The 23,428-nt window shown below is 37.7% G+C and overlaps 1 long non-coding RNA gene across 1 annotated transcript in view; it reads left to right on the forward strand.

The window, feature by feature from the left end:
- LOC110293773 overlaps positions 1 to 18,487 on the forward strand; it is a 90,033-nt gene extending 71,546 nt beyond the window's left edge. The window contains exon 3 of the long non-coding RNA XR_002377846.1: positions 18,244 to 18,487. This is a non-coding gene — a long non-coding RNA (uncharacterized LOC110293773). The remainder of the gene's footprint in view (positions 1 to 18,243) is intronic.
- The last annotated feature ends 4,941 nt before the right edge of the window (positions 18,488 to 23,428 follow it).

Raw genomic sequence — 23,428 nt, forward strand, 5'->3', positions numbered from 1 at the left:
AAAAAAAAAAAAAAAAAAAAAAAAAAAAAAAAAAAAAAAAAAAAAAAAAAAAAAAAAAAAAAAAAAAAAAAAAAAAAAGAGCTATAGGAATTCATAGCCAATAGGCAAGCCATACATAATGTACTTGAAGAATAATGAGAAGCAGAAACATCCAGAAGACAAAGACAAAGAATAAACCACAGTTTGCAACAGAATAGGAATACACCAAATACTACAATATTAGCACCATGACAGAAATTAATACATACTTTTAAAAAGAATCACTCTGTATATCAATGACCTCAATCTCACCAATTGAAACAATCTATTAAGCAGCAAAGTGTTCCTGTTTGTTTTCTTGATGAAATGCATCTAGTTATAAAAACCAAATGAGCCTTTAAAGTGACCGTTTGAAACAACACCAAAAAAAGTGCTCCAAGTAAATGGAAGTAGGAATCAAACAGATGTCATTGTCCTACTTGACAAACTAGATTCCAAGTAAAATTAAACATATGAGATAAAATTAAAGATTACTTTCTTCTGCTTATAATAATCTTCTATCAAAAGACACTATAGTTCTAAAAATTACACATCAAATATCAATATATCAAGACTCATCAAATAAATATTACAAGAAATACAGTCGTACTTTAACACCAAACAAAATGGAAGACTTCAATATCACTCTGGTACAAATATACAGGTAATCTGCACAAAAAAAATTAAAGAAAGAAACATCTAAACTAAACGACATGATAGTAGAAATGGAATCATTACACAGCCACAGAACATTCCATCTAAACAATTCAGAATCTGTTTTCAGCAGCTATCTTTCTTTAAAACAGATCATAGTGAGACACAAAGAAAACTTATTATGAGGACAATAAATCATCCTAAGGAATTTATAAACCTCTATCGTGGAAACTTTTATACTCAGTATAAAATTTGAAGGTTGATATCATCTTACCTTATCACAATGAAAGGTAGAAAGATCTCTATAATTATTGAACTAAAAGAATGAATATTGTGGGCTTGGTGAAATAGCTCAGCAGATAAAAACACTGCATAAGCCTGATCATAAAACTTGCATGCAATTGTTGGAACCTACATGGTTGAAGGAGAGGACTAACTCTTCAAAATTGTCCTATGATCTCTACCCATACACTTTTCATGTGTGTGAGCATGTGTATATATGCAGAGTTCTCCCTGTGGCTTTTCTCGATACCCATGACACCATAGATTCTTCATCTCTCCCAATCTATCTGAATTATCTCCTACTCACATAGTCACTTAAACATCCTCATTTCTACCTTTCCCCCTTTACACTGAAAGGCCAGTCCTACTCCGTCTTGGGACCAGACTTCATCTTAAAAGTAAAAAGGGTGGCAGGGAGCTTGAGATCTTGACCTACAGCTGAACCCAAGCTGCACTCAAGTACCAGGAAGGATCCCACAACTTGCCCTTGCCCCATACCCCAGAGTTGCTCCCTAGCTACTTCCTAGCAATGGTTTATCAAAGATTAGTCTGATTGTTTCGGATGTACTTTCAGACCCTTTGTGATTGTTAACTGGTCTTGCTTCAGAGCATCCACCTGTTGGCTTACAACAGTCATTCTATTAAATGCTTGCCAGGATGGACAACCCCTTGCTTGCTTCCATTTTCTATAAAACCTTGTCCGGATGAAAGTTCGGACCTACTTCACCAAACTAACCCTGCAGGTTAGCAGTGACTAAGTCCAAGCTCCAGTTTGTAATAGAGACCTTAATGTGATTGCATCAGAGTCGGGTCTTGGTTGGTCTTTTGGGCTCTCGAAGGAGGCACAAAGGCTTATGTGTCCTGCTCCTTCACCTGCTCCAGGCTGTCTCCAGTGGTTACTTTTTACTTTCCCTGTATCCATCCCTGTCTTTGACAGCTGCTTCCAGCAACCAGAAGAAAACCTGATCAAGGATTCACACATAAGAGAAAATATGAGCTGTTTATTTTTAGATTTCTGAGAAACGTCTCCACTGATTACACTGCAGCTAAACCACTTTATGCTCCCACCAACAATGGCTGAGGACTGCCCTTTCTCCAGGCCAGTTCTTGTTGTTCTTTGCTATCCTGATGACTTGAGTGAGACAGAATCATAGTTTTAGTTTGTATTTCTCTGATGGTTAAAATGGTGTGCAACTTTTAAAAGTATTTATTGACTATTTCTTCTTTTGAGATCTCTCTGTGCATTTGATTTTAGAGTTTTGGTTGTACTGTTTCTCTCTCTCTCTCTCTCTCTCTCTCTCTCTCTCTCTCTCTCATCCTCCCTCTCTCTCTCTTTCTCCCTCGCTAAGTTTTGTGTGTAAACTAGATATGAATCCTCTGCCAGACATATAATTGGCAAACATTTAATCCCACTCTATAGCCTGTATCTTCACTCAAGTAATTGTTTTCTATACTTACAGAAGCTATTTAATTTCACAAGGTTCCAATTGTATTGCTTGTTTACTTTATATTCTGAAAACTGAAGTGTCTTCCAAAAGTTCTTACATATGGCTATAATTTGAAGTTGTTTTTTTTTTAATTTAGCTACAACAATTTCAGAACTTTAAATCTTATGTTCTACTCGGTAAATAATAAGAATCTAGTTTTCTTTTGCTACTGGTAGATATTAAGTTTTACAAGGATCAATTTAAAACAGTTTAAACAGTTTATTTACCTCCAATAAATATTTTAGGAATCTGTTTCAAAAAATCAAAAATAGATGTATATAGATATGTGTGGATGTAGATCCAGTTCCTCCATTTTATTCCATTAACTTATGTGTGTGTATTTTAGTGTTGGGACTATGAGAAAAATGAGGCAGAAAAGCAGGAAGACTCAACTTCAAGAGGATAAGACTGCTTTGTTCAAAGAGTGAGGGGGAGCACTCAACCTTCTTTGTGAAATAATGGTTGAGGACATTTAGAGGGGCTAGGACACATGTATATTTAGATAGCTACTAGCTACTAGCAAGTTACAGCTATGTGTATATGAGGGAAGTTGACTGGAAGAAGTGTGGGCTGTCTTTGATACCCTAGCATATTATTTCTGCAGGTGGAGCAGAATGGTCAGACTAGAGCTAAGCAATTCTTCATTGCTCAGGTATATTGACCAGTACTTAAGTCTGTTGCAGGATATATCTGATCATAATGTGAACCCTGAGATCGTATACTGAAAAAAAAAAATGCCTCTTGTTGTGGCATGGCTCAGCCTTTGCACACACCTTTAATCCAAAAGTGCCGTAGGATACTTGATAACATGGTGAAATTGTGTACTAGAAAATTGTTTCTTGTTGTGGTGCGGCTCAGCTCTAGCACTATCTTTAATCAAAGGATTAAATAAAGTCAATCATAGGTCAAAAGGCCAAGTAAGCAACCAGTTGAGAGTTAACATAAGAAAACCCAGGGAAGATAAAGGAGGAACTTTGAGTTAAAGGGTATTTAGGACAGCATGAAGAAGGAGAAAGGGATTTTTCTTTTGGGACATCAGTGGAGTAGGAAGGTCAGCTGGATGATTTTTCTTCCTCTCTGAGCTAGCAGGCTTGTACCCAATCTTGTAATTCCCTAGTCTTCACTGTTAATTAGAACATTGAATGTTTGGGATTTTGTGTTTTAAAAACAATAAAATTTCTCATTCCTTGAGGCTATTACCCAACAAGTATCATACTACCTATTTTAGTGGTTTCAAAACAATCAAGTATTGCAACACTTCCAGCTATTTTGTATACTGGCAGGAAGAGACAACATTGATTCTTTGCTTATTCAAAGGACTTTGCAGTTATTGATTTTGTCTTTACAAATATTTCTGTGAAAAATGGAGTTGGAAAATTTGAAATTGTATTTCTGGACAAGGTAATCTTTTCTTTTGTAAAGTGGATATGTTCAGAAACACACACACAAAGACAGGAATATATTTCTCTTTATTCTACCTCAGGTGGTGGCTCTCTCTTTAAACTTTTTGATGATAAACAATTTCACAATCTTACTCAATTTGCTACTATGAAAAGTCACACAGGTAATGAAGGAGGAAGGCAATGGAGGTCATTGCCCCAAGTCATCAAATTCCTAAAATAGAGCAGACTGACTTGGCCCCACTGGAATATTGGGTTGTTACCTAGGCCAAATTTTCTATTCGCTTGACCAGAAGTTTTCTTTTAAGAGGTCTTCATAGCTAAATTCTCCTTCCCTAAAGATCTTTGAACCTCTTAAAATCAGAATGGAGGTCACAGCTCCAAAGCACCTTTAGATCTTTGGTGTGCATAAATAATGAAACTACTAGGAGTACAAATGACATTTCTAGCTTTTAGTCAAGAAACTGGTTGCTTTACTTTGGGTTTCTTTTATCCTTAACTATGAAGTCAATGCCTATACTACAACAACAGTCAAGATATCTACACTGACTCAGCCATGACACTCCTATCTTGGGGGTAACCAATATCTGTCTAATTGAAAATAAAGGCCATGCCGGGCGTGGTGGCGCACGCCTTTAATCCCAGCACTCGGGAGGCAGAGGCAGGCGGATTTCTGAGTTCGAGGCCAGCCTGGTCTACAAAGTGAGGGCCAGGACAGCCAGGGCTACACAGAGAAACCCTGTCTCGAAAAACCAAAAAAAAAAAAAAAAAAGAAAGAAAGAAAAGAAAGGCCACAAGACTGACAGGAACTAATGCCTACTATTGTAAACCTAGCCAAGACCACATGATTGAAGAGACTAAAGATGAAACTACTACTACCATATTATTAAAAAACTATAGTTTTCAGCTACTGTTTAAGTACCTATTCTTACATTTATAGGTAAATATGCCTCTCACCTCTCATCAAGGAAGCTTGCTAAAAAAAAAAAAAAAAAAAAAAAAAAAGCAGAGATCTGTATCTAGCCAAAATGAGCCAAATAAATGACTGTGGCATTTTCAGACACAAATGGGATATCTATAATACATCCCTAAACCCAGGGCTCAGGAAATGTCATGGAAGATGGGATGAAACCATTTATGAGCCCAAGGAGCAGAACAAGTGCTGTGTGATTGTTTCTTCTGGAAAATACAGGTATGTTGCTCTCAGCAACTTCCAACTTTATGGTTAGGCCCCACCCTTAAATAAAAATCCTGCAAACAGGCAGTGGCTGCCAAGAGAAGGAGAAACATTTTCTCACTATTTTGTTATTGTTTATCAAGGACAAGGCCCCAGTCTTAAGTGGGCACATATGCACACACACACACACAATCAACTAAATACAGCAGAAAGAGTTATGACTTTCAAGTGGCTGATGAGGACACACAGGAAGTGTTTGAGGGAGGTAGCAGAAGTGAAAATGATGTAAATACAGTTTACTTATGTATGAAATTCTCAAATAAAACATTATTTTCAAAACACAAAAGCTAAAGGAAAATTTCTTTCCATATGGCAAAGCTCTATCACTCCTTCGCATATACCCAAAGGACCTCAAACTCTACCACGGAGATACCTGTACATAGATGTTTATTGTTGTTTTATTTACATTTCAAAGAAATAGAAAGAACTTAGATGCCCATCAACAGATGAAAGGATGATGAAAATATGTTTCATTTATAAAGTGAAATTTATTCAGCCACAAAGAAAAATTAAATTTATAATCTACAGGAAAAAATTATGGAACTGGAAAATATATTAAATAATTCAACCCAGGCACAGTAAAGAAAACCACCTGTTTATTATATATAGATCATACCTCCTAATTTTTATATATGTATAGTTATGTGGCAGTAAGTATATATGGAGTCCAGGACACTAGAAAGGGGCCACTGAGAATGTAAAAGAGTCATTAACTAGGATGATTACACGTATTAAAAACATGGAAATGGAAGAGTAAGTACTAAAGGTGGAAGTTTCAAGTGAGAAGGATGGACATAGAAATGGAAAAGAATGATAAATGTGGAGAGATTAGCCTAAACTATGTGTACATTAAAACGTCACAAGAACAACAAATACTTTATAACTCAATTAAAAAGTAAAGTTTAAAGAAAAGAAAACTGCTATTTAGGGATGGCACGCTTTGGGTTTCTCTGTCAGTATATTCAGACTATGCCTTGATATTCTGGAATACTGTAAATGAACCTTCAACTAAGAGAAAGTATCCAAGGAGCAAATGGGAACTGCAACCCTATAGGTGGAACAACAATATGAACAAACCAGTACCCTCTGGAGCTCGTGTCTCTAGCTGCATATGTATCAGAAGATGGCCTAGCTGGCCATCAGTGGAAAGAGAGGCCCATTGGTCGTAGAAACTTTATATGCCTCCCGACAGGGGATCACCAGGGCCAAGAAGTGAGAGTGGGTGGGTAGTAGAGTGGGGTGGGTTATGGGGGACTTTTGGAATAGCATTGGAAATGTAAATGAGGAAAATACCCAATAAAAAAATTAAAAAAAGAAAAATATTTAAGGAAAATTGTTTTGAAAACATAAAAAAGAAGTAAAATAGACCCCTCTCTGCCATGAAACATGATCATTATAAGTATACTAAAGAATATATTAACATGCATCTAATAATGCATGCACTGTTTAAAAGCAAGTATAAAATTCCATCCCCAGTTTTCACTGTAAATCAAAATTTAATAGCAGAGTATGATACCTTCATTTAAATAGGATAGATAAATTTCTCAAATACTAAGGTAATTTGAAGATTGCTCTATCACTTACTGAATGCATTGTTGATTTACTTTCCTAAGCCTTAATGTGATAATGCATAAAATAGGAGTATGAGCAGTACCTGTGTTAGACTGTGATTATGATTGAACAGTTAAGACATAGTATGTGTCTTAGTCAGGGTTTCTATTCCTGCACAAACATCATGACCAAGAAGCAAGTTGGGGAGGAAAGGGTTTATTCGGCTTACACTTCCATGCTGCTGTTCATCACCAAAGGAAGTCAGGACTGGAACTCAGACAGGTCAGGGAGCAGGAGCTGATACAGAGGCCATGGAGGGATGTTCTTTACTGGCTTGCCTCCTCTGGCTTGCTCAGCCTACTCTCTTATAGAACCCAAGACTACCAGCCCAGGGATGGTCCTACCCACAAGGGGCCTTCCCCCTTGATCACTAATTGAGAAAATGCCTTACAGTTGGACCTCATGGAGGCATTTCCTTAACTGAAGCTCCTTTCTCTGTGATAACTCCAGCTGTGTCAAGTTGACACAAAAATAGCCAGTACAGTATGCTTTTGTGATTTTTCAATATTTATAGTTTGAGTATAAATTACAATAAGACTAGTGGATATATGAAGAGCAAACACATGAATCCATATACACATTCATATAATACATATATATATATACATACACACAGGTGACCAATGAATTAAAAAAGACCAAGTCTTTACTGTTGCTTCTGTTAACTGATGGTTACAATAAAATTTTAAGTTTGGAAGAAGTAATTCATCTAAGTCTTAACAGGGACTAAAGACAGATGAGAAAACAATTCTGACTCCAGGGGACCCTGAACAACTTTTATGCTCCCATTTTGGATTCACATGTCAAAGGAACCTCTTGAGATTTCAGGATGAAAACTAAACAAGCATGCATGCAGGAGTGCATAAGCTCTTCCATTGAAAAGTAAACCTGTTTTGGTCACACCTAATTTACCAGATTATATTTTCTTACTACTGCACAATTTCCACAGCATGTTGTAGGATTCTTGGTATAGGCCTTTCTGGAATGTTGTGTCGCTGTGGTGCATAGACAACCCACATTCAGAAAAGGCAAGGCCATTCACTGGGAGCCTGGATTATATCAGAAGTTTTTAAATATAACCATCTAAGATTTCACTAGCTAGAGTTTAAAAAAAAAAAAACTTTTTGAAGGGTTTTCCTCTAACGTCTCATTTCTCATAAATCTCTGCTCATAGCCCTCTTCTGTATCTCTGTTCCATGTTATAGTCATAGGTTTGTACTCCCACACTTTTTCCATTGAAAATCCCCAGAAACTAAAACTAAAACCAACAAACAGACAAATGTGCAGAATGAGAGATATTGGTGCACTAAGTCATAAATGGAATGTCTTCATCAAACCCTCCCCTCAAGGCTTGGGGACTTATGTGGAAGAGGAAGCATGTAAGGCTACTCTTAGGAATAAAAGCCAACAAGGATAGATTATACTAAGGACACTTCCAGCCACAATAGGACTAATATCCCTGTGATCTCACATGGACCTTGGCAGCATGCATAGATTCAGACCAGACAGGATCCAAGTGCTGCAAAGGAGAAGTAGACCTAGGTTCCCACCCCTACCCCAAAAGTTCTATGCAATCGGTCCCTTCATGCAAAGGGAACATTGGTCTTCTCTAATGGAGTCTCATGGGATATATTTACTACACCTTAGGGTAGGTCCCATCCTCAGAAGTAGATGAGTAACACAAAATGAATTCAGTAATATTTTTGTGGACTTTATGTGTCATATACCTTGCTTGGTTTGCGTGTTGTTCTTATGCTTTTGCTTGTAAAATTTGGTTTCTGATTTTGTGCTTTTTGTGGTGTGTATCTGTGTATGGTGTGTGTTTCTTGTGGTTTGTTAATTTGTTTTCTTTAGAAAGACAGAAACAAATGCTGTGGGTGATTGGATGGTTGGGAATGTGGGGAGAATCTGGCAACATTTAGGAGTAGGGAGAATAATCTAATGAACTTCAAATATTAAGGACTATTTGAAAAAGACTGGTTAAGGTCTTGGGTCTACAATTAGACACACAATGTAGCTTATGTTAAATGAAAGGTTAAAACTAGCCATGTGGCTCTCCCTTCTTGGCCTCTGAATACAGGTTTGCTATAGTGAGTAACTGATATGTTAATTGTTATATAGGAGTGGTGAGACTTATGTTGAAGTGGAAAAATATTTGAAATGAGAATATATCATAACAATTTGCATCCTGTACATCAGGAATGTGGTAAAGTAGTGTAGAACTAAGGGATGCATAATTATCCCATTGAGTTTTGTCTCAGCCTTTCACATGAGTTTCAGATTCCTTTTCTGTGTGAAATTTGTCACAGATTGTGGTTACACAACACTTGAAGGGGATAAGAACACTCTCTGTTCCCTTCCTGCATGCTGACAGATGAAACTGAACACATTGGCTCAGCTACTTTCTCCCACCGGGATGTATTTAAGACTGCATGGTTGATACCCCTCTGGGAGTCTGTGTTCAGACAGGAGTGGAGCCAGTTGTGGGGAAGTCAGCAAATGTCAGCAGCAAGGAAGGAGAGAGAGCAAGAACTTGGAGCATTTTTCTTCTCCCCAGGGGAAAGGTCTTTGAGGAGTGGAGCAACGTGAAAAGCCTGTGTCCACAGTGCTGGAACTCAGTGAACAGCTCAAGTCTCAGCAGGAAGCAGAGGCATAAAGCCAGGCCATGTGGACCAGGTACAGAAGTCAGAGGGAAAATAGGACTACCATTTGGTGAGGCCCCAGGTACCTAGAACTCACACTAGGCCTACCAGATTCTATATTTATGGTGAAAGGGTTATTTTCTGGCTCTGTCTAGTAAAACTGCAATGCCTCGCACTCTGCCTGTGTTCCGTTTCTGCCAGGACATTAGCATTTTCTATTGGGATTAGTGGAAAGGGACAAAGAAACAGTTCTGTGGGTACATAAAACGAGTGTCCTGCTATCTAAGGATCCCCCAGTCACACTGAGTTGAGGATAGTTCCGTGGCCAGAGATGTAGGGAAAATGGAATGGGAGGGGACTACACTCTGAATAAATGTTCAGAGCAGGCTGGGAATTAATGTCACTATGTACCATTCCAAACATGTCTGTTTTGTTTTGTATTTAAATACCATTTCTAACAAGGTATGCCAACAATAAGTAGAAGAATAACAAAATTGGCAGCTGATATATCAAATCATGGTTTAATTGAGTCTGAAATGTGGCTAAATAAAGGGAAACAAAGTATACATGTTCATAAACAGAAATACAAGGAGAGCTTTGAATTTCACCAGCATCCCTCCATAACATCACACCAACTCCCAGTCACAGCAGCACCTAGTGCCTTTTCTAGTAATTCTTAGAAAATTGTTTGCTTTTAATATTTGTGTCTGAAGATGTTATCTGCATATATTGTTGTATAACATGTCTCCATATATTTCATATGGTAAAGATCTGTACTTGGGAATCAGGAAGGAATTAAGAGTCAAAGAAGCCACAACAGTAGAAGCCTGGGGAGACAAAAGTTACTGTTTTGTAAATTTGGGGTTTACAGAGGTAAAGGAGAAATGACAGCTAAAAAGATTGATGCTGGATTTAGGAACTAGGGAGGTGGGAGAGGAAAGGAAAGAGGAGAGGAGGAAATGAGAAAGAGGAAAGAAGGAAGAAGAGGAAATGAAGAAATGTATGTGGAAATACAGGAGGTTTGAAATGGGGGAAATGGGAGTTCTCATTTGGGGGAAACAGGTTGGATATGAATACACTGCATTCATGTATAAAATATTAATGAATACATAAAATAAAATATAAAATAACAAAATATTCATAAAAAGTATAAGAAGTGAAATTGATAAATGTTATTACCTACTCCTATGCAAAGAGCATAAAGGGGTCTTGGGGTGTGGATGGTGGTATAGGACTTTGAGGCACTGGACTGCTGGGAGTGATAAACTTATACAATGCATATTTCCCATGGCTCCCACTCTATCATTCTCTTTCCATTTCAAAACACCAGTTCAGGACCTTTTAGGTGTCCCACAATTATGCAATAGTACATATATTTATTGTAATCCCAGACATCATGAGTTAGTTAAGATGAACAATATGAAACCACAAAAGATTGAGGTTTTCTGATACTTTCTTTGCATTATAATTTAATTGCCAATGGTTTTCTAGGCACTATTCCCCATGCAAATGGGTTAAAATATCCTGGAGGAAAATAAAAACCTTTACTGTGAGAGCTGTTTTTTTTTTTTTTTAATGAAAATAAACAAAGTTCAGAGAGAACAAGCAAAGCGAGCACTGACGAGAGTGAGAGAGGAAGGTTTCCTTACAACGCTTAAGTTGAGCAAACGTTCCCCACCAGAAAGGATATTACAATGTTGTTGGTTTAGCCTTTGGTGTCTTAGAGGAGTGTCACACATAAACCTGATTTTTCTAAGTTCTTATCAAAACTATCAGTCCATTCTCCCTTTTCGCTTTTACTTCCTTGATCAGGAAACAGCATTTATGAATAATACTTGTAAATTATTCAAAAAGGAATAAAGAGAAATGTTATGACTTAAATAAAAGTGTGATCAGCTGTCTCAGGCTCCTATTGCTATGACTTCTCTATGATGATGAAATGAATCCCTTCAAATTGTAAACCCAGGTAAAACCTTTCTGCCTTAAGCTATTTTTGTCATTACAATGATAGAAAAAGTAACTAATAACAAAGATATGCTCATATTCATTATAATTGTGCCGGGAAACTATTAGATGCAGACTATTTACTTATTGGAATTATTTTCTTGGATAATGTGGGCTACTGAAGTATTAGCCACTCAAAACTGTGTCTGAGATAATTACAGGCAGTGATGAGCTCAGGTCACTGTGTTATAGTGGTCATATGTAAAGGTTTGTTCTAGGTAGAAAAAACACCATTGCATACACTAGCAAGATTTTGCTGAAAGGACCCAGATATAGCTGTCTCTTGTGAGACAATGCCGGGGCCTAGCAAACACAGAAGTGGATGCTCACAGTCAGCTATTGGATGGATCACAGGGCCCCCAATGGAGGAGCTAGAGAAAGTACCCAAGGAGCTAAAGGAACTGCAACCCCATAGGTGGATCATTATTATGAACTAACCAGTACCCCAGAGCTCTTGNCTCTAGCTGCATTTGTATCAAAAGATGGCCTAGTNGGCCATCACTGGAAAGAGAGNCCCANTGGACTTGCCAACTTTATATGCCCCAGTACAGGGGAATGCCAGGGCCAAGGGGTGAGGGTGGGTGGGTGGGGGACTGGGGGGGGGGTGTATTGGGGACTTTTTGGATAGCATTGGAAATGTAATTGAGGAAATTACCTAATAAAAATAAATAAATAAACCATCCCTGCATCAACGAGAAAAAAAAATTTCAAATGAGAATTGGACCCTACTATAAACCCACAGCTATGGTTCCTCTTCAAATAATGGTATTCACCATATTTGCCACATCCTTGAGCATTAGAGCTTGTGACAATTACTACTCTATCTGAAAGTCTGCTTGGAATTGGCCCACATATTTACTAAGTGATCACATTTAATAGAGCTTAGGGGAAATAGAGCAGGTGGAAATAAATGCCACTATTTCCTGAGCCTCTACTTCTGGCCTGCTGCTTGTTATACACACTGTTTCAATTCATACTCACATTTCTCCATCAAATGAACACTGTCTGTCCTTCTTCACCATCTTCAGATTTTAAGTAAACTTAGAAGGAACAACCAAATGCTCAAAGTTTCACTAGACCTGGAACCCAGAATTTGTGACCACCAAATTCTATCCTTTGGATCAGTTGTCTTATTTAGAATTTCTGTTGCTGTGAAGGAATACCATGACCACAGCAACTCTTATAATGAAAAACATGTAGTTGGGGCTGACTTACAGTTCATCTATTTAGTCTATCATCATAGTGGGGTGCATGGCAGCACTCAAGCAGACATGGTATTAGAAAGGTAACTGAGAGTTCTATATCTGGATTGGCAGGTGGCAGGGATAGGGAGACATTGGGCCTGGCTTGAGCATTTGAAACCTAAAACCCCACCTACAGTGAATTGATTCCTCAATCAAGGTTACACCCACCCCAGAAAGCTTTAACTCCTAATAATGCCACTACCTAATAACCAAGCATTCAAACAGTTAAGTGTATGAGGACCACTCCTATTCAAACGACCACACTAGTTGTCATACTTCTAACTCTACAATTGCTTCATTGTTCTCCTGTTGCTGGTTTTACTGTCCTATGCTGGTTCTATGCAACTGTATATTTAAATATTTGGGCAAAGGATTAGCTCATGCCAATGCAAACTACTTACTACTAACCTGTGATTATTATTCCTATAATGCAAATTAAATAATTAAATTTTAATAGATCTTGAAAAGCAAAATGTGAAGAAATTTTCAGACAAATCAGTAATATAGCAGTCCTTTCTGTCTTACCCATTCCAAGACACATGATCTCTGGGCATTAGGAAACGGCTGTCTTGGAATTATAAGGAACTGCCATTCTGACAATAGAATCGAATCCCATTACCAACTCAGAGAAAACTCACTGTTCATTACAAGAAAAATTGCAGATTGATTCTGTCTGCAGACCTACATTTTTTTAACATCATGAAATAACTTGTTACACAAACATATAACAGTATTGATGGGATACGAAAATAAGGAGAGAAATTTAGCCACAATTGTGACTCTTTTAAAATCTATTTTCATTCTTCTCTCTTCTTTTCTAGTTTTGTTCTCTCCATGTAATTTTTTTCAATGTTAAAAATCTATCAGCGATATAAATTTGTGTTCTATCTGTGCTTTCATTAAACATGAGAATGGAAGCTTTGCCCTGGTCATTGTTGCCACTCCTGCTGCCCCATCTTGAAGACAAGGACAGTCCACACTTTCTGTTGGGGTCAGGTTGTCAGCAACTACAATGCATCAGGACAGCCATGGGAACAGTTATTGAGAAAGGGGCTTCTTTTGCTCCTTGTTATGTTTGGTATTACCATGGTAAAATAATATGGCTGGGATTCATCTAACAGCCTTGTAGTATTCTAGAGTAAGTACGATCTACAACTACTTAAGAGCTAGGAATATACCTGAGCATAGAGGCCAGGGAATGGTCTGTAAAGGAATATAAATGAATGCTATATTGGACTAAAGACACCTGCTGAAACCAGTGGATTTTGGGGGGTTTTGTTTTTGTTTATTTGATTTTTTTTATTTTGGGATTTTTGTTTTGTTTTTATAAAACTTGCTAGGCTTGAGGAAAGAAACAAAGAACCATGTAGTAAGTACATCACACATATTGACATGTGATATATGAGGCTGGAGCCAAAGATTGATTGGGTTGAACAATTCAAACTGAAAACAGGAACAGTGTTGAGAGAGTCCTGAAAGGGCTGGGAGAAAACAACAAATGGTGGTGTCTTGACCTTGAAGTCTAGGCCAATCTTGAGTTAGGCTACTCACTTATTGTATTTGCTAGTATTTGATTCTCATAAAGTTCACTTCACCTTTTCTTCCAAAGTATTTGTTAAATATTTAAAAATCTATAGCTCTAATGAATAGTGTAACAAATCACCATGGATGCTTTAGGAAGCCTGAGCACATCTTAATATTTTCTACACGTGCTTCAGCTATTAGTAAGCATTCAGACAACATAGTGACATGGAAAACTGCATTTGACTCCTTCCCACTTTGGCATCAGTTTATGAGCATCCATTGCTTACTCATATTTACAGACCTAGCATGTCCATTTTCAAGTGCATTGCATACGAGTAAAGCATATTGTGCGTCTTTCTGAAAACTGTTTGCTTTACTCTATACTCTGTTTTGATATGTGACCTCATGACAATGATTCAATCGTTGTAACTATTGCATATTGTATTGTGTGACCACTCTACCATGAATCCCTTTTATGAACTCTTAGGGATGTTTTCATGTGTTTTGTTTTAAGAGCAGTCTTTTTTAGCCTCTGAAATCCTGATGTTCTCCCCATCTCTCACATGCTGGGCTTATGGATCTTCAACATTATATAATGGGATGGCTTTAGGTTTTTACTGTGTCAAATGGTACACTGAACATATGTCTGTTTGAGGATATTGATATGTTGAAGCAGTTACTTGCTAATGACAGATGATCCCCTTGCATTTTTTTTTGTTGATCATTGTCACAAGCATTGCAAAGCTAAGCTTGATGGTTGTTAAAGGGAGGCATATTCCCAGACCAGCAGCAGCTCCTGTTGCTCACTCTACACAGTCCTTCATATCCTAGTCTTCCTTCAGGGTGTTTGATGTCTTAGGAACTGTGAATTTCTTAAGTCTGAATATTAATCTTTATTAGTTTATGAGAATTCCATTATTTTGTTCTGCTCCTTATAAAGTCTTAAAGACTTTGAAAGGAATTTCTGATCTTTACAACTTTAGTAGTCTTTAAAAGATAAAAATTAAACTTGAATTACTCCTTTTTCTTTAATTACCCATTTAAGATTTTTTCCCCATGTGGAACCAGGAAAAAAAAATAGTGGGATTTTATTTGGGGGAGTGTTTTGTGGCCTATTAGAATGTGGATTTTCTATATTTAGTCAATTTTGTCATTAAGAAGGTGTCCTGCCATGCTCTCTATAAGGCTTTCAGACTCTTGAACTAGTAAATTTCTCCTGCCTCAGCCACCCAACTACCTGGGACTCTAGGCCACACTTATTTATAGTTATTGCTTCCATGCAGCTGGACTTTCCGTATGATGTGAAACAGCTGTCAGATCTTACTTTTATTATTTTCCTAACTGCAGTCAGCTTCATGGTTAGTCCTGCTCTCTGATGATGTCTGCAGTCATCTTTGTCAGATTGGGGAAATATATTTGTGTCAGGTCGTCTGATCTGTCAGTGGGACTGTGTCCAGATGGGGGCTCTGTCTGGCTGATCATTGTCTCTTCAGGTGCTCTTATGCACCACACTCTTTTTATCACTTGAGCATTAAGGCTATTGTTGACATCTGCTAGAAAAACACCTCGAACTTTGCTCTTTAAAGTTAGCTTAACTTATTTTATTTTTAAATTTCTTTTTTTTTCTTTTCTTGTCTTTTATTTCTCTTGTTCTCACTTTTAGAATGATTTGCAATTCTTCTTTGGGTCTTTCTTATTCTACTTTTCAAAAATATTTCCCTGTCACATTATATTTGCTGTTTTATCATAAATATTTCATTTTACTAATAGGTTACATATTTTAAAAGGAATTAGTCAAATTAATGAACTGTTAATATGAAGGAGTTTTAATTGTGTGTATGAGTAAGATACAGAGGGAGAGACAGAGACTATGTTTATCTGTGTAAATGTACTAATTTTAATTTTCAGTCATATATCTTCAAGAATATATGCATTTCTTTTAGGAATTCTCATGTGTTCTGTGGTTGTTTTTAAACATAAATTCCCAAAGAATTTTCCAATATCCTCTGCATTTCATTAGTGTCTATTTAAATGTCTTCTTTTGTCTCTAATGAGTGTGTATATGTGTGTATGTGGTGTGTGTGGGTGTGTGTGTGTGTATTAAGGCCCATGTATGTGGGAGCATGTGTACATGTGTGTGCACCGGCTTGTGGAGACTCTTAACTGTTGTCTTTCTCGTTTCATAAAACAAGATCTCTTACTGGGTCCTATGGCTTATTGATTAATCTATGCTGGATGTCCAGCAAGCCCCTGGGACCAAAACCATCTGCTTTCTCAGCCCTGGAATGAGAAGTCTACCACCAAACTCTCCTTTCGGTCTTTGTGTTACAGGGTGAACTTAGGCCCTATTGTTTGTATAGCAAACACTTTATTAAACTTGACGTTTCTTGAGTTACTTGATTTGTTTATTTTATTTTATTTTGAGACAGGGTATTGCTATATGTTCTAGCCTGGATTAGAACTGATTATGAAAGGCAATTTTTTTCAAATTCATGGCAATCTTCCTGCCTTAGCTTTCAAGTTTTGATATTACAGGCAGGAACCACCATATCTGGGTCCTTTATAAGATTTTATTTATATTTTTTAAGCATACTTTATGAGGGAAAACAATACTTTTAAGTCTATTTCTTGTGACAATCATTTTATGGAAATGCTTGGAAAATATCATCTTGCCCAAATAATTTAATAAAATGAAGTAATTCATCATAGACTACCAAAAGTTGTTTAGTTTGATGAAGTCTATTGGATTATATTTCTGCATAGAACACTGGGTTCACAAAAGCACAGTGAAGCAATGTAACATACACAATTTAGAAGTATAGCATTATCCAGACTTTTTTTTTAATTTTGCAAAGGCTATGATATAAAATGATGGCAAAAATATTTGAAATGTGCAGATTTTTCTAAATATCTCATTGTGACAACTTAGCACATAAAGAAACATTTTCATTTAATATGGCAAAGTTAATAAAATTAACTATGCAATTGCTTATAAGAAAAATTACTAATATTCATTTATAATAGTTTGACCATTTCTTTTTTATGGATAGATTTATTTTATTTTATTTCATTATTTTATTTATTTACATTCCTCATGTTGGCCCCTCCCAGTTCCCCCTCCCATAATTCATCATTCCATTCCCCCTCTCCTTTGCCCCAGAGAAGGTGCTCCCTCTGCCCTGGGGAACCCCCTCCTCAGGGGTCTCAAGTCTCCACAGAATTAGGCATACCCTCTCCAACTGAGGCCAGACAAGGCTGTCCTCTCTTAAATATGTGCCAGAGTGGGGGCTTGAACCAGTCTGTTTATACTCCTTTGTTGGTGGCTTAGTCTCTGGGAGCTGCTAGTGGTCTGGGTTGTTGAGATTGTTGGTATTCCCATGAGATTGCCATCCCCTTTAGTTCCTCTATTCCTTCCAGTAACTCTTCCATAGGGGTTCCTGACCTTAGTCTGATGGTTGCTTTCTAGTATCTGCATGTGTTTTGGTCAGCTGGGGTAGCGCCTCTAAGAGGACAGCCAGGCTAGGCTTCTATCTGTAACAACAATATACCATCAGTAGTACTGTCAGCCTATGGTACCCTCCATGAAATAGAGCCCAAATTGGGCTGATAGTTTGGCCATTTCTAATACAATGGTATTATATCATGTATGTGTGAAGGTAGGAAATATTGACTTCATTCATATCTTTTAAAGAAACAAAACATTTGAAAGAATATTAATATCGAATACAGAATGATCTGGGCAAGATGGACCACACCTACAATTCCAATACTTATGATGCAAAAGTATGACTATATAGCTAGTAAAAGTAAAGGCTAGCTTGAGCTAATTAGGGAGACTGTCAAAAATGAACAACATAAATGAAGAAAATGGAGGAAGGGGAGAGAAGGAAGAGAAATGGAGATGTAGGCTACTAGTAGAATTTGTATCTAAAAATAGTTAAATCTTTTTTTTTCTCCTAAGCACACCACATATGCAGACAATTGCAAGTGCAATATGTATGTAATAATAATAAATAATAATAATATAATTTCTTAGTACTTATACAAGAAATCTTAGATGATTTTCAGGCTTTGCTTAACATCAACTGTCTTAGAAAATGAAAAGTTTTACATTAGTGTTTCTCTTCTCTTGGCTTACAGCTTATAATCCATCAAGAAAGAAAGTCTGGACAGGAGCCTAAGTAGGAACCTGGAAGGAGAAATTGAAGCATTGACAATGGAGGGAAGTCACTTACTAGCTTGCTTTCCATGGATTATTCAACCTGCTATCTTATATTACCCAGGACCATCTACCAAGGGGTAGCACCACCCGAAGTAAAATGAACCAACCATTAATCAAGAAAATGCCCCACAGAATTTCATGAAAGCAATCTGATAAATGCATTTTCTCAGTTGATGTACCTCTTCCCAAATAATTCTAGAATCTGTCAGTTTGACAAGAGAACTAACAAGCACAAAGACACAGTAAGAATTTTGTTTTCTTTGAAAATACAGAAATATTATGGAAGTTTGTTTTTGTTTCAATCACAGTTATGGGATATGGGGATCCTTCTAATTGCCCGTGGCAGCTAACTATGATTTGCCTCGTGCTCTAGTAGGAGCTTGAATTTTGCCAGCTGCAGATAGTTTCTGCAAATGTATGGAATTTGGGGGACTTTTAAGAGGGTATATAAATGCTAGAGCCCCAAGATAAGAGTTCTTGGCTGCTCATGTGTTGTTGGTTGCATTTTGTTAAGTAGTCATGAACAAAGAGAAAAGAAGAACTTAGATATCCTGATGTGGAAGATCAAACTTTTTGCTCTACCCTGTTTTTCTCTCCTATCTAGTTTTTGGAGGTTGAAAGGGTAGAAGAAAAGCTGAGAAGAACTGTAGGAGGAAGAAGAACCAACAAATTATCCAAAGTATGGTTACTAGTGGTACAAAGGTGGAGGACTAGGCATAATAGGATATTTGATTTTAAATGCTATAAAGGAAATGGCAGAAGACAAAGAATGTCTATATGTTTTCAAGAGGATAGCAAAAAGTTTATTGCAGCTGCAACCACTGGGGATAAATCCCTAGTTTTACTTTCAGACAGCTTTTCTTTTCTTTTCCTTTTCTTTTCCTTTTCTTTTCCTTTCTTTTCTTTTCTTTTCTTTTCTTTTCTTTTCTTTTCTTTTCTTTTCTTTCCTTTCCTTTCCTTTCCTTTCCTTTTCTTTCTCTTCTTCTTCTTCTTCTTCTTCTTCTTCTTCTTCTTCTTCTTCTTCTTCTTCTTCTCCTTCTCCTTCTCCTCCTCCTCCTCCTCCTCCTCCTCCTTTCCTTTCCTTTCCTTTCCTTTTTTTTCCTACATTCTGTTTTAGAAAAAGTTAAAATGTCTGAGCAGTTGGAAAAATTGCAGGTAGAAATAGTATGACCTGGAAAACAACAAATATAGTGGCTGAAATGGCAAAAGTAAAGGTTTTGCTCTGCTCTTTTCTGAAAAGGTTGCAGAATTGGAGGTGCAACTGAAAAAAAATGTGTATGAAAGTGAAAGTGCTGGGAAGGTGAGGCTCACTGGAAAAGGGAGAACAAAAGGCTCAGTCCCAGTGACTAAACACAAAAATGAGAGCCTCCTACAGGAAGAAAGGTGGAAAGAAACTAGTCTGGAGGACAGTCAGGTCAGAAAGCTGAAAAGCCCGAGAACAATCTAATGAAACAGCTTATTTCAAAAGAAGAGATAATCTTGAGCAAAATGCATAGCTAGAGTTAGAGAAGGGGTGGCCATGGCTTCTGAGATCACCACCGTCAGATTCCCCAGTAGTTGAAGAGCATATGCCTGCTAACAGGGTGGAACAAGTTTATGATGAGATAGGATAACATCCTGTAGAAATAACAGATTTGTCCTTTACTCAACTCTTCCGTAAGAGTCCCTGATCTCCATCCAATGTTTGTCTTTATGGCTATGTATATCTGCATTTATTTTAGTCAGCTGTTGGGTAGAGCCTCTCAGAGGACAGTTTGGCTAAGCTCCTGTCTGTAAGCCTCCTGGCAGCAAACATAACAGAATATCAGTAATAATACTGTCAGGGATTGTGGTTTACCCATGGAATGATACTCAAGTTGGGCTACTTATGGGTTGGCCATTACCTTATTCTCTGCTCTATTTTTGTACCTGCAAATTTTAGATATCACAAATTTTGGGTTGAAAATTTTGTGAATGGGTTAGTGTGCTTATTCCTCCAGTGGGAGTCCTGCCTTCCTACAGATACCATAAAACCTTATATATAGGGAGTGCTGTTGGGTGGTTGGTTCAGGTGCAAGTGGGTAACTATACAAAACAGTTCTACTGATTTCTATTGCTATTCGTTTCCTTTTTTTTTTTTTTTTTTTTTTTTTTTTTTTTTTTTCAAGACAGGGATTTCTGTATAGCCCTGGCTGTTCTGGGCTCACTTTGTAGGCCAGACTGGCCTTGAACTCAGAAATCCGCCGCCTCTGCCTCCTGAGTGCTGGGATTAAAGGTGTGCGCCACCATGCCCAGCTCGCTATTCATTTCCAAGGGTACTGAAAGAAAGATGAAATTTCAAGACCTGTAAGTCATATAAAGTACTCAGAAATTGCTGGTTGTTTGTGAGCCTAGAGGCTGCCTGGGGCCGAGAACAAAGCAGAACAGACAGGGTTGTTGTTAAGACATTCCTAAGAACAGCTTGACTGTAAAAATGAAAAAAAAGCAAGGACAAGCAGGGCTATCTTGTCTGGGTCAACACCACCTGGCTGGAACCTCCCCTCTGTCTACTGCCCCTTGACGCCGGGTAAAGTCATACATCAACTGGTTACTATGTGAACAAAGATAAGCCCCCAGCCCACAGGAACAAAGTCCTGATGCCCTTTTGCTGACATGTAATCTTTCTGTTAATGTTTGAATAAGCCAATAGTGTGTCGCTATGCTGAATTCCACACCTCTAAGCCCCTTACCCCATAAAAATCCCTAGCTTTTGAGCCTCGGGGCCAACATCCGTTATCTCCTGTGTGGGATGCATGTTGGTACGGAGCTCCGTTATTAAACGTCCTCATGTAATTACATCAGGATGGTCCTTCATGATTTTTTGGGTGCAGGCGGAATCGGGAATTGAGTGGGGGTTTCCCCACTAGGTTCTAACAGTACAAAACATTACTGAATATATAATGTTTCCTAGTAACAGCAGAAGTACATGAGAATGTTTCCTTACAATGGCTGGCTAGCCAGGAAACACTTTTCCAAGGCCTTAACATTTTATCCAGATCTTAATATTTTACATAGGTCCTAACAATTTATATTTTCATACACCAAGGTTTCTATCAACACCTCTCTTGTTTGTATCAGGGTCTGATACAAATTTGTTAACATCTGAGACTAATCTGTTAAAACAAACAAATAAATACAAACAAAAAACAGTAAAGACTTCTCCAGAGCCTAGCATAATCTTCAAAAATGAGGTTGACCTTTATCCAGGCTCCTCAACTTTGTCCCAAGTTCTTAAAGCCCTTAGGCTACATTTTTCTATAGACGTATCATCAACTTGAATTCATTCTTGTATATCAAAGTACTTCTCTTTACCCAGCAACTGATCTTTGACTATATTCATTCCCCGTGCTCTATTTTGATGTTCAATATTTATGGCCTTTTTTTTCCCTCCACCATGTTAACCATTGGAGATGTGGATCAGTGTCTAGTACAACGTCACCATTCCTTCCCAATCGTGTGGAATATTTCTATTTTCAGTAGCCTAGTTATTTAGAGTTTGTTTTACATAAGATGACTGCATCCCATATTAAATCATAACCTTTTAAAAGCAACTTTGATTAATCATTCCTTTTCCTTTCTTTTAATTAGTTAATTAATTTTTATCCTATTCACTGAACCCCTCCTGGTACTTCCATCACAGTATCCTACTCCCATCCCCTTGCCTTCTTTGAGAGAGTCCTCCCCTATGTCTTCCCCCAACCATGAAGCATCAAGTCTCTACAGGGCTAGGTACATCCTCTCACACTGGTGCCAGACAAGGCAGTCATGTTGGGGAACAGATTCCATAGATAGGCAACAGCCTTAGGGCCGGCATCCATTCCTAGTTGTTGGTGGACCCACATGGAGAGTGAGCTGAACATCTGCTACATATGTGCTGGGGACCTCAGTCTAGCCCATGTATGCTCTTTGGTAGGTGGCTCAGTCTCTAAGAGTTAACAGGGGTCCAGGTCAGTTGACTCTGTTGATCTTCCTGTAGAGTTCCTATCCCCTTCAGATCCTTTCAAACTTGTATAACAACTCTGTAGTAGTTTCTCAGAAAATTGGAAATAGTTCTACCTGAAGAAACAGCTGTATAACTCCTAGGCATATACTCAAAAGATGCTCCACCATACCACAAGAACATACTATGTTTGTAGCACCTTCATTCATAGGAGCCAGAAACTAGAAAAACCCAGATGTACCTCAATTGAAGAATTGATACAGAAAATATGGTACATTTACATAATGGAGAACTACTCAGACATTAAGAACAACATTGCAGATCAAAAGCATAGTTTTAAATTTACATAGAATTTCAGTCATTACCCTAGTTTCCTTTAATTATTCCATATTCAACATCCTATGACACCAGCCCCTTGATTCTTAGAAAGAGACAGCAAGCATAAGCATAGGCAATAAGATAGCTGGGTGGGATCTCACACTGAAATGACTGTTCCTAGTACACCAGGATCTGAACCTAGACTCCCTCTGTCCCAGCTGACCTTGAATTCAGGAAAATGCCTGCATAAACAAGCAATCAAATAAAAAAGCATAAATAAGCAATCAAATAAACAAACTTAGTTGGGTGGGATCTTGCCCTATGATCACCACTCCCTGAATCTCTTTATCTCCTTCCTTAGGAGATTTCTGATAAGTTTGATCATAGTACAGCTGCCTCTCTTCCTTTAGATGTGGGACACTCCTTATACAATTCATATTACATTCTTATATTTTACATAGTTGGAAATTATATATTTTGAACTAATGTTTTCATTGTTCTTTCCCACAACCTAAAGGGCTGCCTTGAAAGTCTCACTGTTTTATCATTTTGCTGAGACATTATTCATACCCTCAACTCCAGATTTATACAAATAAACCTAATATCCACAGCAGCCATCAATACTTGTGGAGGCCCATGCCTGGTGGCTCTGTTCCAGATGTGGGAACTGCATCATTTCTTGTCTCTACACAGTTTTTGCAAGTGTGTGATATTTGGAATTCTGGGGATTTTTCAGAAGGTATATGAATGCTAGGGCCCTAAGAGGTAAAGTTATTGGCTGTTGTTGGGTTGTTCATTGACTGCTGTTGGTTGCTGTTTATTAAAGT

This window comes from Mus caroli, chromosome 4 (assembly GCF_900094665.2).
Source record: "Mus caroli chromosome 4, CAROLI_EIJ_v1.1, whole genome shotgun sequence".
In the NCBI taxonomy this organism is placed as follows: Eukaryota; Metazoa; Chordata; class Mammalia; order Rodentia; family Muridae; genus Mus; species Mus caroli.